Here is an 11,081-nt window from a genome sequence, read left to right as displayed (position 1 = left end):
ATGGAAACCAATCTGACAATAAATTATATTTTTGAAAAAGAAGAAAAAAAAGAAAAACCAAGTGAACGATCCCCCACCCCGCCCACAAAAAAAAAAAAAAAAAAAAAAAAGAAACACAAGAGGGACCAAGAAGTCACCCAGGGCAGGTCTTTGTCATCTGGCTTATGAATAACAGAAGGCAGAGTGAGCAGTGGCACGGAGAACAGAAGAGCCCTCCTGATATTGGCCAACAGGGAGGTATGGTGCCCCTTCTGTGCAGAGGACAGATATAGTAAGAACGTGTTATCCCATTCTGTTATTTAAGGAAAATGAGAATGCGTGTACGTACCCATATGCTTCCTGCACTCTATCATTCCCATGCTTTGCCATCCACAATTCCTAAGGCAGACATGAGCCATTTCATCCCAACTGGGCAACCAGCCTCATTGAATGCATGTATTATTCACTGTACGAAGTTATCCTACCCGTTGTGAACAGATTTGGAAGTTAGCAAACTCTGCCCCTGTGCCTCTGCATACAATGTCCTGAAACTACCTCAGATCTAGCCTACTTCAGGAAAACCCACCAGAGGTCCAGGAAGAAGAGTCCAGATTCCCGGGAATCCAAATGAAATTCTGATTAGTTCACAAGACTTCCCTAGCCTGAAATGAAGCTCAAGCTGAGTAATCATATCATACTCCATCCTGCACATGTTATTTTAAAAAGAAAGACACATATTCATCTATGACAAAGACGTAGTTGCGAGTATCAGTCAGAATATTACCCAAGATCCGCTTCTTGAGATGTCTTTCAGGTCTTAGCACAAGAAATAGTTGTGGCGGGGGGAGTTGATTTTGCTTTTACTTATAGATATCATGACTCACATAGCTTATCAGACTTTTCGTCTTCTTACTGGCAGCAGAAAAGCTCAGAGTCAAATTGGAAATACTAAATTCTGCCCCTAGCAAACATTTAGACATTTGAAAATAAGCACTTTGGAATTAGCTTCAACCCTGGCTCCATTTTATTTCTCTATTATTTCTCTTTCTCACTGACATTTTAAAAGTTACTCCTAATGTATGTTATCTTGATATATTTATGTACCAAATAAACCACCTTAAATCCTCTATGGAACAAGGTGGCAGAAAAGAGAAAGAGAGAGAGAAGTGGGAGTGCAATAAAAAATGAACAGTATGGATAGAGAAGGTGACATTTGGGTCCTGGAGGGTTCTAGAAACAAGACAGTTTTCACGACTACAGTGGCTTTAGCCAGAAAAACTAGAGCCAGGCTAATGGCCCAGTGCTCCTCAGGTCAAGTGCCAGCCTCCTCTTCTGTTCCTAGTGGCTCAGCAGTTTCTAGTTCTTGATTTCCCAGATGATGGTATTCGTTGTGGGACCTGTTCTCATAGGCAAAACTGTCGGTTGAAACAGGCAAACCACGTGGCCAGAAGTAACAAAAGCTAACCTTGGTGGGGGAAAAGGCAGGGGGTGATACTAAGAATTATAGATGAAAACTGGAGAAGATTCTAAAATTAAAAAAAAAAAGTCATCATCAAAATGAACAATATTTATAGATGCATCGTTGCTGATAACAATCCCAAGAACACTGAGGCTATATACTGTAACAATATCAGAGGGATTGTAGTTTTTTTGGAAGTTCTCTTCTTCTTTGGGTTCCTCGATACGTGATATCATTGTGGACAGGAGATAGACTTCACCAAAACCATCTGTGAGTTTAGCCAGTCTAGTCACCCATCAGTCAATATACATTTATTGAGCATTTACATGTGCAGAGGTGTTAGAACTAAGGATATGAGGTGGACAGATAAATGAGATGTGATCCTGACCCTCAGCGTCCCTACATTTTAGACACATCAATAACAATAACACTATGTCCCTAGCAGTATGAACCAAGTACAATAAAAGCACAACAGAGGAATGGATTGGTTCCAGTTGAGGCTTAGGGGAAAGGAGAACCAGAAAAAGTTTCATAGAGAAACTGAGATTTGAGTTGGACCTTAGAAACAGGGAGTCTTCAAGCAGCAAACCAAACAGGAGGAGATCAGGGAGAGGGATCAGCTAGGATAGAGGCTGAGAAGAATGAAAGATCTAGCAGGTTCAAGGGACAGCCTGGTGTGTGACGTGACTGAAGGTAGGGAAGCGCATGGCAAGGAGCCCCTGGGGAATTTAAGCATAAGGAAGTAACATAGAGATAAATGATAGCGAAACAGGGAATGAACAGTTAGAAGTAAAAAGTATGGGATCAGGTGTCATTTACGACCATCTCAGCTCTGGAAATGCCAAATTTGGAGTTCCCAGCGTGTGGGCATGCTCTATAGTTACAACAGTGGGGATGAATGAGTCCACCAGTAAAAAAAAGTATAAGGTAGCAAGAAGAGACCCGAAAATAATGTCAGCCATTAATGAATGACAGACTAGGTGGAGAAAGGCCAGACACTGAAGGAGACTGAGAAAGGAGGCCAGAACTAGCAATGAGCTTGAGCGAGGAAAGGGAAGTTGCAGACAGATCGTGGCGAGGGAGTTGTCAACCGTGCCTAACAAAGAAAAAAGCCACTGAGCGAGACATTAGCTGGACCCTGGTGACTTTTGCAAGGTACCTGCAATAAACGCTGGAGAGAGAAGCGAGACTCTGGGGTTAAAGTGGAGGCAGCAGGAATAGACTTTTCTTTTTCAGATACTTGTTTGGAAAGAGGAGGGAACAGACTAAGCGTCAGAGAGGCAGGATACAGGAAAGATTCCTTGGGGATGCCAAAAGCTTGAGCATCTGGGCTGATAGGAAAGTGCCAGTGAAGAGGAGATGGTAGAGGGGAGGAGAAATTGGGGAGGGAATTAGGAAGAGAAAAACAGATGACACCAGTCTTGAGATGGAAGCTGGGAGATGTAATCAGATGAAGGGATCGGCTTTGGAAATCCATCAAATCACTGGGGGAAAAGACCAGTCTAGCAAATTATTTGACAGGGTGCTCCTACATTCTTAAAATAGTCCAGTCTGTTCTGTTGGGCTTTTGAGGACAGAGCCATGGTGACCTATGTAGAGCCAGCCAATAGAAATAGTGATTTTTTTTTAAAGTAATAGAGTTTTTTAAGTAAATCACCCAGAAGATCTCTCCCCGCCCCCCCCCGCCGCCAACCACCACCACCTTTTTTTTTTTTTAATTTAATCGTGTTGATATAGCCATTGAAGTAAAGTATATTGGGTTTTTTTTTTTTAATACTGATGAATACTTAGATAAAATATCCCATGAAGGAATACTTGCTATTTGTGGAATGGGAAGATAAAGGCTTGCCAACAGTGAAACAGAAAGGATACTGTGGCTCACAGTCAAGTGCCCCCAGATCTCATGCCTTTGGATCGTCACCGACACAGGTGTCATGTCCTCTGTCTGTATAGACAAGGGTCTCCAGCTGAAACTACAACCAAACCCAAGTTTTTCCTTCTCTGTCAAATATGGCACCTCCTCTTGGAAAACAAGATGGCCACCTGAACTGTAAAAAGTGCAGAGAAACAAGCACTTTTATGCAACTTGAGGTTGGGAATACTGTAATTTCTCACAATTAAGGGCGCCTCGGACATTAGTTACCCTCGGTTGTAATTCACATTTTTTAAATTGGCAGCGGGTCTTTCTCCATAGACTGCTCACTACTTTTTAATCTGATCCCCGAAACCTTCTAGGAAATAGCATAAATCCCACCTGTCTCTTCTTCCCTTTTTGCACATTTTCTTTTGGCTTCTCAAGATTATTTGGCTTCTCTATGCTTAACAATTTGAATTAAATTAAAATCTAATAGAGCCAGGAATCCGAATTTCCAATTTATCTTATAATAGAAAGAATCTTTTAATAGATGCCATCTTTTTACCAAGTAGATGATAATAGTTTTAAAGTTAAATTATAAAAATTTAGGAACGGAATGGGCCCTTTGCTGGCTGTAGGGGCACAGAACTATGTTTATAAACACATTAAGCTACATTTTTTTAAACCAGGATTGGTTACATATGCCCTACCTATAAGCAAAGAGGTACATTCATTTGACTACATAGTTTCTTTATACAGCTATAAAAACAAAAACCTCTATGTCCCATTTACTTTTAGGTAAGCCAGTACGTACACCCATGACAGTGTTATGTGACTGGGAAGGAAAGTGTGCTGAAGGATTGCAGACACTTGGCTGGCTGTTCAGAGAATGCCTGCCAAAAACTACAGCATTTGAACCGGGCTTTGAAGGGTTAGTAGGATTTCAGTAAGACAAGGATTGAAGGAGGAAATGCCAGGTGGAATGGCAGAGGCTACAAAAACAGGAGAAAATTGGAAAGTGCATGCTTCTAGGGGCACCTGGGTGGCTCAGTCGGTTAAGCATCCAACTTCAGCTCAGGTCATGATCTCACAGTTTGTGAGTTCGAGCCCCACGTGGGGCTCTGTGCTGACAGCTCAGAGCCTGGAGCCTGCTTCGGATTCTGTGTCTCCCTCTCTCTCTGCCCCTCCCGCAATTGCATTCAGTCTCTCTCTCTCTCTCAAAAATAAACGTTACAAAATTTTTTTTAAGAAATGTGCATGCTTTTAGTCGTACCACCAGAAATTGATCTCCACCTATCTACTACAGTCTAAAAATATAGAAACAAACCAGACATGGTCCATACTCTCCAAGTTCCCACAGGACACAGGGAGAGCAGCATCAGCAACTCAACCGTAGCGTGTCAGTGTTTTCTGCCTATAGGATGCTTTGAGCACCAGAGGAGCAAAGCTGGATCTGTGGCATTGTTGGAGCTTTGCACGCCGAGAGGGTAGGAAGGAGGAGCTTCTGCAAAGACACATAGATATTTTTCCGGTAGAGTTTCTTTTTCTTATTATGTAACTGTGAGAATAATAATACTAGTAATAATAGCTGACATTTATTTAAGCTCTTAACTACTTATCAGGTACACGTATTGGAACCTCACCGAATCCTCAGACATCCCTCTGAAGCGGGTACCATCTCCATTTAGCAGATGAGGAAGTGGAGATACAGGGGGTTAAGGAACTTGCCAGAAGTCACGCAGCCAGCAGGGTGGATTTCCGCTCAGGGAGTCTGGCTCCAGAGCCCACGTCCTTAACTGTAGTGTCACCTCAGGTAATCTCTGTGGTGAGGTCAAGGAAATGTGGGAGATTTGTTCTTACCAATTCTGTAGTTTGAAGGGCAGTCATAGTTCTCGAGCCCTAAAAATTATCTGGAAGGCAGTCACTCTTAAATATATATTGAGCATTCAGACCATTCTGCTTGACCCTCTGTCGCTTCTGTTCCTGGTGTACTTATATTTCTGGTTAGAAATTGTGGTGGATGGCTGGTTAGAAATTGTGGTGGAACTCCCTTCTCTTGAGAACTTCTCCCCACCCCAGCCCCGTTCTCTCCAGCCCTGTGACCCCTGTGGGGGCTGTATGACCTCCTTGGCCATGCCAGTTGGGTCTAGAGGTATGCCTGTCTGGGCTTGACTGAGCTAGAACTTGGAAATGACAACTGGCAAATCTAGTGGCAGTAGCTGTGACATGCAAGGCTTGGTGTCACTGGCCGTGTGTTCTCCGCCACATAGAGAGCGTTGCTCTACAGTGGTCGGGGGCAAAACAATCAAGCAGAGCGAACCATGGTTGAAAATTGGATAGAGCAGCAGTTCTCAGGCATTTGAATGTCTAGATCCCATTGTCCCTAAGGTCTAGCCACATGCCTCCTCTGCCTAAATTTAGGTCATATAAGATAAACCTGTACACTTCTAAAATAGTCCCCTCTTCCTTAAACTAGTTGGATTTCTACAACTTGCAGCCAATAAAATTCTAACACAAGCATAAAGAATTAACGCACATAAAAATGCCCCCCCCAAAAAACTTTTTATAAAACAACCTGAGAACAAGGGCTGCTCTATCACTATTTTAGATGGCACATAAATAATTACGCAGGCATAAAAAAAGGATGAGGTCTTGCTATTTGTGACAACATGGATGGACGTAGAGGGTATTATGCTAAATGAAATAAGTCAGACTGACAAAGACCAATACCACATTATTTCATTCGTATGTGAAGTCTAAAACACAACAAATGAACAGATAAACAAAAAGTAGAATCAGACCCTTAAATACAGAGACTACATCGGTGGTTGCCAGAGGGAAGGGAAGGGGTGGGCAAATGCTTGAAGGGGAATGGGAGATACGGTCTTCCAGTTATGGAATGTATAAGCCATGGGGATAGAAGGCACAGCACGGGGAATAGAATCAATGACATTGTAGTTGCACTCTATGGTGACAGGTGGTAACTACACCTGTGGTAAGTATAATGTAACATAGAGAGATGGCGAACCACTATTGTTGCACATCTGAAACTAAGGTGATGTTGTCAACTCTACTCACATATTTTAGAATGTGTTTTCTAATTATTTTATACTTTTTTTGTGTTTTCTAAATAAACAAATGTGTGTACGTATGTATATGCATATATATATATATATATATATATATATATATATATATACATATATGTTTTTTTGATAGCCCATAAATATACATAGAGAGAGGTCAGGGAACCCTCTCCTGAAGGTAGTGATCAGCAACCAACAGTTGAATGAATGTTGTCAAGTGGCTCAGCTTCCTCCACAGTTCTTGAGCCCATCCCTCTTCTCTGATCACCAACATTTTAGGGCTGAGCGATCCCATGTGCTTTAAAGCATGGCGGCTCCCAACAGTTTCCTGAGTTCTTAAGGAAGCTGGAAGAGATGTATTTCTGAGTCAAAATGGTAAACAAGATGTGACTCCACAGTAAAGCAATTGATTTTTAAATAAATATGCCAGGTATGTGCTTTTCCTCCAAGGCCATTAGCCTAGGAGTGTGAGGCTGCCATTTCTCGAGCAGCATTGGAACTCCATTCTGGCAGTTATTTACTGACTACACTTAGTGGTACCAATCTTTATCATTGGAAACAAGTCGAGACTTGTGGAGTGGGCCAAACTGTTGGGAGCCAAGGTTGTTGATTAAAGCGAGTAATCAAGCTTAGAAAATCACTTGGCATCAGAAATAACATTTGACTATAAATATGGAGATGGATTTTTATTTCGTTATTTACAAACTGCCTCTGACAGGTGATTTTGCTCAGTTATGTACTGTTACCATTTTAGAATATAGTTTAGCTGCAGAGTAAAATTTAAAAATCTTACTTATATGATTTACCTAATCAGATTCATAAATGAGGAGAAGGAAAACTCTTCTCCTGAAGTCCAAAGTCTTCCAACAAGTGCACGAGAAGCGCTGTCAAAAGTGTTTGGATGTATTATGTCAACTTGTAAAAAAAAGAGAGAGAGAGAGTACTTTGGGTTTTACAGACTCTTCCATTCCAACTTCAACAATACTGAATTATCTGGACTATCATCTAACCCAAGGGGAATGTGTATTACCTTAAGGGATGAGAAATGACCATATCCAGAAAAGCTTACTTTAAATGTGATCATTTTCCTTTGAAAAAAAAAAAATAGTAGCTCAAATATTAACAATGTTTTTCATTTTTTGCCTTTTAGAAAGTTCTCTTCCTCTATGAGGTATCCTTCCACTCACCCTGTGAAGCCAGTCGACTGAGGACTCTCTTAGGATCCAGGAAACAAAGACGTTGAAGGATTCTCTTTACGTTTTCAGAAACGTTACCACAATAGCACTTCCCAAATCTTCTCTTTTACATATTTTCTGTGAAGTTATGGAACATAGGGTTCTAAAGGGTTATAAAGCAAACTTTCACATTTCCCGGAAAATAAATACAACTGATTTGGAAACTCTTACATCAGTGAGATTGTGCACATATTATTTGTTCCAGTTATTTCTTAAATAAATAAATAAAACCCCAGAAAACCTTAAAACATCATTTCAAACGGTACAAATAGAAATGTGACATGCATGACATGGCTGTCTGCTTTACTTGTACTGTTTCACTGTTTCATATTCTGAGCAAACAGAGAGGCTATTTTCCCCCAAGGGTTCAGGAGGGCATACGATTTCATTTCTTCAGAAAATTGTTTCTCAAGATTTCAATCTTCTTAGCCGGAGATGACAAAACATAATATCAGAAACACTTATGCTTTTTATCTACTGTATTTTCAAAGCATAAATAAAGGCTCGGTGTACATTTAAGACGGGTAGATTCAAACTTGGGGATAAATCACGTATGTGTTGCACAAATCGTTTTATAATGTAAGAATATTTTCGTTGTAAGATGTTTAAGAGAAGAGCAAAAGACAAACTACGTCTTTTAAAAGTATTTTGCATTGCCACTCTTATTTTACTCAGGTAGCATTCAGTTTTCTAAATCTTGGGGTTAATGAGACAAGTAATAAAAAATTAAATTGGATTTTTAGAAATAGGGATTCAACTGGGCAACATTCGGTTAACGCTTCTTTTTTTTTTTTTTTTTCCTATTTCTATGCAGAGTGGTGAGCACTATTTTGGTTTTCAACCTCATTACACTTCTATTCATAAAGCGTCGTATAAAAACTTTAAACCTCAAATGTTTTAAGAATAAAACAAATCATGCATCTATGAAAAGATGAGCATAATGGCCCTTTTGTAGCATGTCTCGTGCAGTTCCCAACTGGTCTTACACAGCATTAGCTGAGCAATTCCCATTAGCATTAATATGCTCTTAAGTTTCTACTGTCCTATCATTTAAGCAATAATTTGAGGATCAATTCAATTTCATGGGAATTTCACTATTCCAGGCCAGCTTTATGGCCTTGTGACGTGGAGAAATTTAGCTTTTGAGACACTTCAGGTTTCAAGGTCTTTTGTGGAGGAATTTGAACACATACACACACACACACGCACGTACACACCCATATACTCGTCGTTAAACTAATTCCACGGATGAAACCTGCTACAAAATAAGGTTGCTTCTGAGGCATAAATGCCCATCGGCCTCCAACTTTCCTCCTCTTGGCTCCCAGCTTCTTTGCAGATATCGTAGCAAATAGGTCACCCAGCAAGATATGGGGGTTAGTCCCTTAAGAGACTTAAGAGGCACTTAGAGAATATTTGAGTCCCTATTCCAGTCTGGTTGCTGTTTGGGTTGAGATACAGCCCCTAGAAGTTCTTTGGTGAGACATCAATTTCTGATCTGGGAGAGTTAACAGAAACTCATTAGCAGAGTTCCCTATGTGTATAGTACATGTTTAATACATGCTTATTGGACTGAAATAGCACCCTTAAGATCAAGTCCATGTGATGTGTCCAACTGACGATAAGCATAGGCATCAGAGAACAGAATAAGAGTCCTAAGTGGTGGGTGGGGGGCAGAGTAGAGAGAAGAAAATAAATGTCCCATCTGAAAACTCAGAAGTCTTACGTAACCGAAAAAGATTTAGAAAGGGACTTTATCGTGTGTTGAGTAAGCCATATGCTTGACACCAAAAATTGTTTCTAGTGGTTTCAAGAAAGTTCAGAGAAGTTACCATAGTAAGTTAGGACAGCATTTTATATATCCTCACTCACGGAAGGTAGGAGAGACTTGAGGAATGAGAACATTGCAGTAAGATTGATAGGTTGGGAGACTTCTGGACTTTGACACTAACGAGCCTGCAAAAATTTCAGCGAGTTTCCTAGCTAATCTTGGAATCTCTTACTGACTCTTTATAGATAACCCTGCTCCAACCTGAGTTTAGCTTCCTAATACAGACCCTGAAGATGATCAGTTATAATAGCCATATAACGTGCATTAAGAAAATGCAATACAGGCTCTTCTGCTGTAAGAGATATATGTGTTCCAAAAAATACTTGCATTCTGCAAAATCACAGGACTTACAGGAGAAATAGAGTTCAAAGCAGACCACTCAAAACTTCAGCAACATTGTAACAAAAACACCAACAAAAAGAAGAATAAGCCTAATAAAAATATTCTCAGTTAAAAAAAAGTCAAGTAAACTTAGTAACTTGAAAATACTATGGTAAACACAGGAATTTTTACCTTTAAAAAAATGTACATTTTAGCACAATTTAAAAAACAACAACAGAGAGACAGAAGGTAGCTTACATAAGAAGAGACAAAATGAAGGATTGGGGCTGCTGATTAGTGGAGACAAGAGCAAAATACCAAAAGATCAGAAAGAACCACACACGAAGCATCTCCAAGACAAGACACATAGCTGACTGTTCACAGGATGGTCTTTTTCTTTAGTTTGGCTGTAGGTTCTATATTCTGTGTTCTTCCACAGCTTGCTGTATTCAGCTGCTGTCGGATGATGCAAAACATTAACGATCTGAGAAAAATCAGGTCTGACCAACATGACTTCTGAGTTATACTGACCTCACTCTCCTGAGAGCTAGCTGTGTAAGAGTTAATTCATGTCGTACAAACATACCACAGTCCCCACTGGCAAGGGTGTTGCCCAAGTGTTGACATGGGTTTGTTTGTTTGTTTGTTTGTTTGACAAAAATAGAAGATATCAAAGTGTTCTATATCCATTACTTCTTTACCAATCTAAAGGCAGAAGCCTGAAGCAAACAACCTCCAAGACCCGTCTACTCTTGCCATGTAGGAATATTTAATTCTGGAGGCTCAAGAGCAATTTCACTTTTTTGATGATAGGTGAACGACAACAACTATAGATGATAGAGATGTAGATGACAATAAACAAAGATTGTAACTGGCAGGAGCCCACTGCCCAGTACCTCCAGTGGAAGAGGGATTTTTCATAGAGAGGTAATGATTTTGACATTCCAGCATAACAAGAAAGCTCAGTCAAACAAGAGGAGAGCTAATCAAGCCATCAATCAGAAGATATCCATGCCTCTGGGAAACAAGTGCCCAAGGTCTATCAGAGTTTTTAGATCCAGAAGGATCTCTTTATTTACAGCCCTCGTGGTAGTCAACATTTTCTACCCTCTGGGATTCTTCAATTAATCAATGACCAACAGGCTATGTTCTACTCTATTGCTTTTCCCCAAAAGAATTTACCCAGCCCTCTTTCCTTTAGGCCCCTCTCAATGCTAAGCAGCTTGCCCTTTTAATCTGCTCTATTCAGCACGAAAGACGAAATACAAAATAAAAGCAGTGGTTGACTTCCATAACTGCCTTTTGTTTTACCTTG

General features: G+C 40.3%; 1 long non-coding RNA gene across 1 annotated transcript in view; it reads left to right on the top strand.

The window, feature by feature from the left end:
• LOC131492961 (uncharacterized) overlaps positions 1–7,784 on the top strand; it is a 9,241-nt gene extending 1,457 nt beyond the window's left edge. The window contains exon 2 of the long non-coding RNA XR_009252370.1: positions 7,530–7,784. This is a non-coding gene — a long non-coding RNA (uncharacterized LOC131492961). The remainder of the gene's footprint in view (positions 1–7,529) is intronic.
• Positions 7,785–11,081: the final 3,297 nt, after the last annotated feature.

Source organism: Neofelis nebulosa, chromosome 2 (assembly GCF_028018385.1).
Source record: "Neofelis nebulosa isolate mNeoNeb1 chromosome 2, mNeoNeb1.pri, whole genome shotgun sequence".
Classification (NCBI taxonomy): Eukaryota; Metazoa; Chordata; class Mammalia; order Carnivora; family Felidae; genus Neofelis; species Neofelis nebulosa.
The sequence above is the reverse complement of the archived record's forward strand: the minus strand, read 5'-3'. Positions and strand labels throughout refer to the sequence as shown.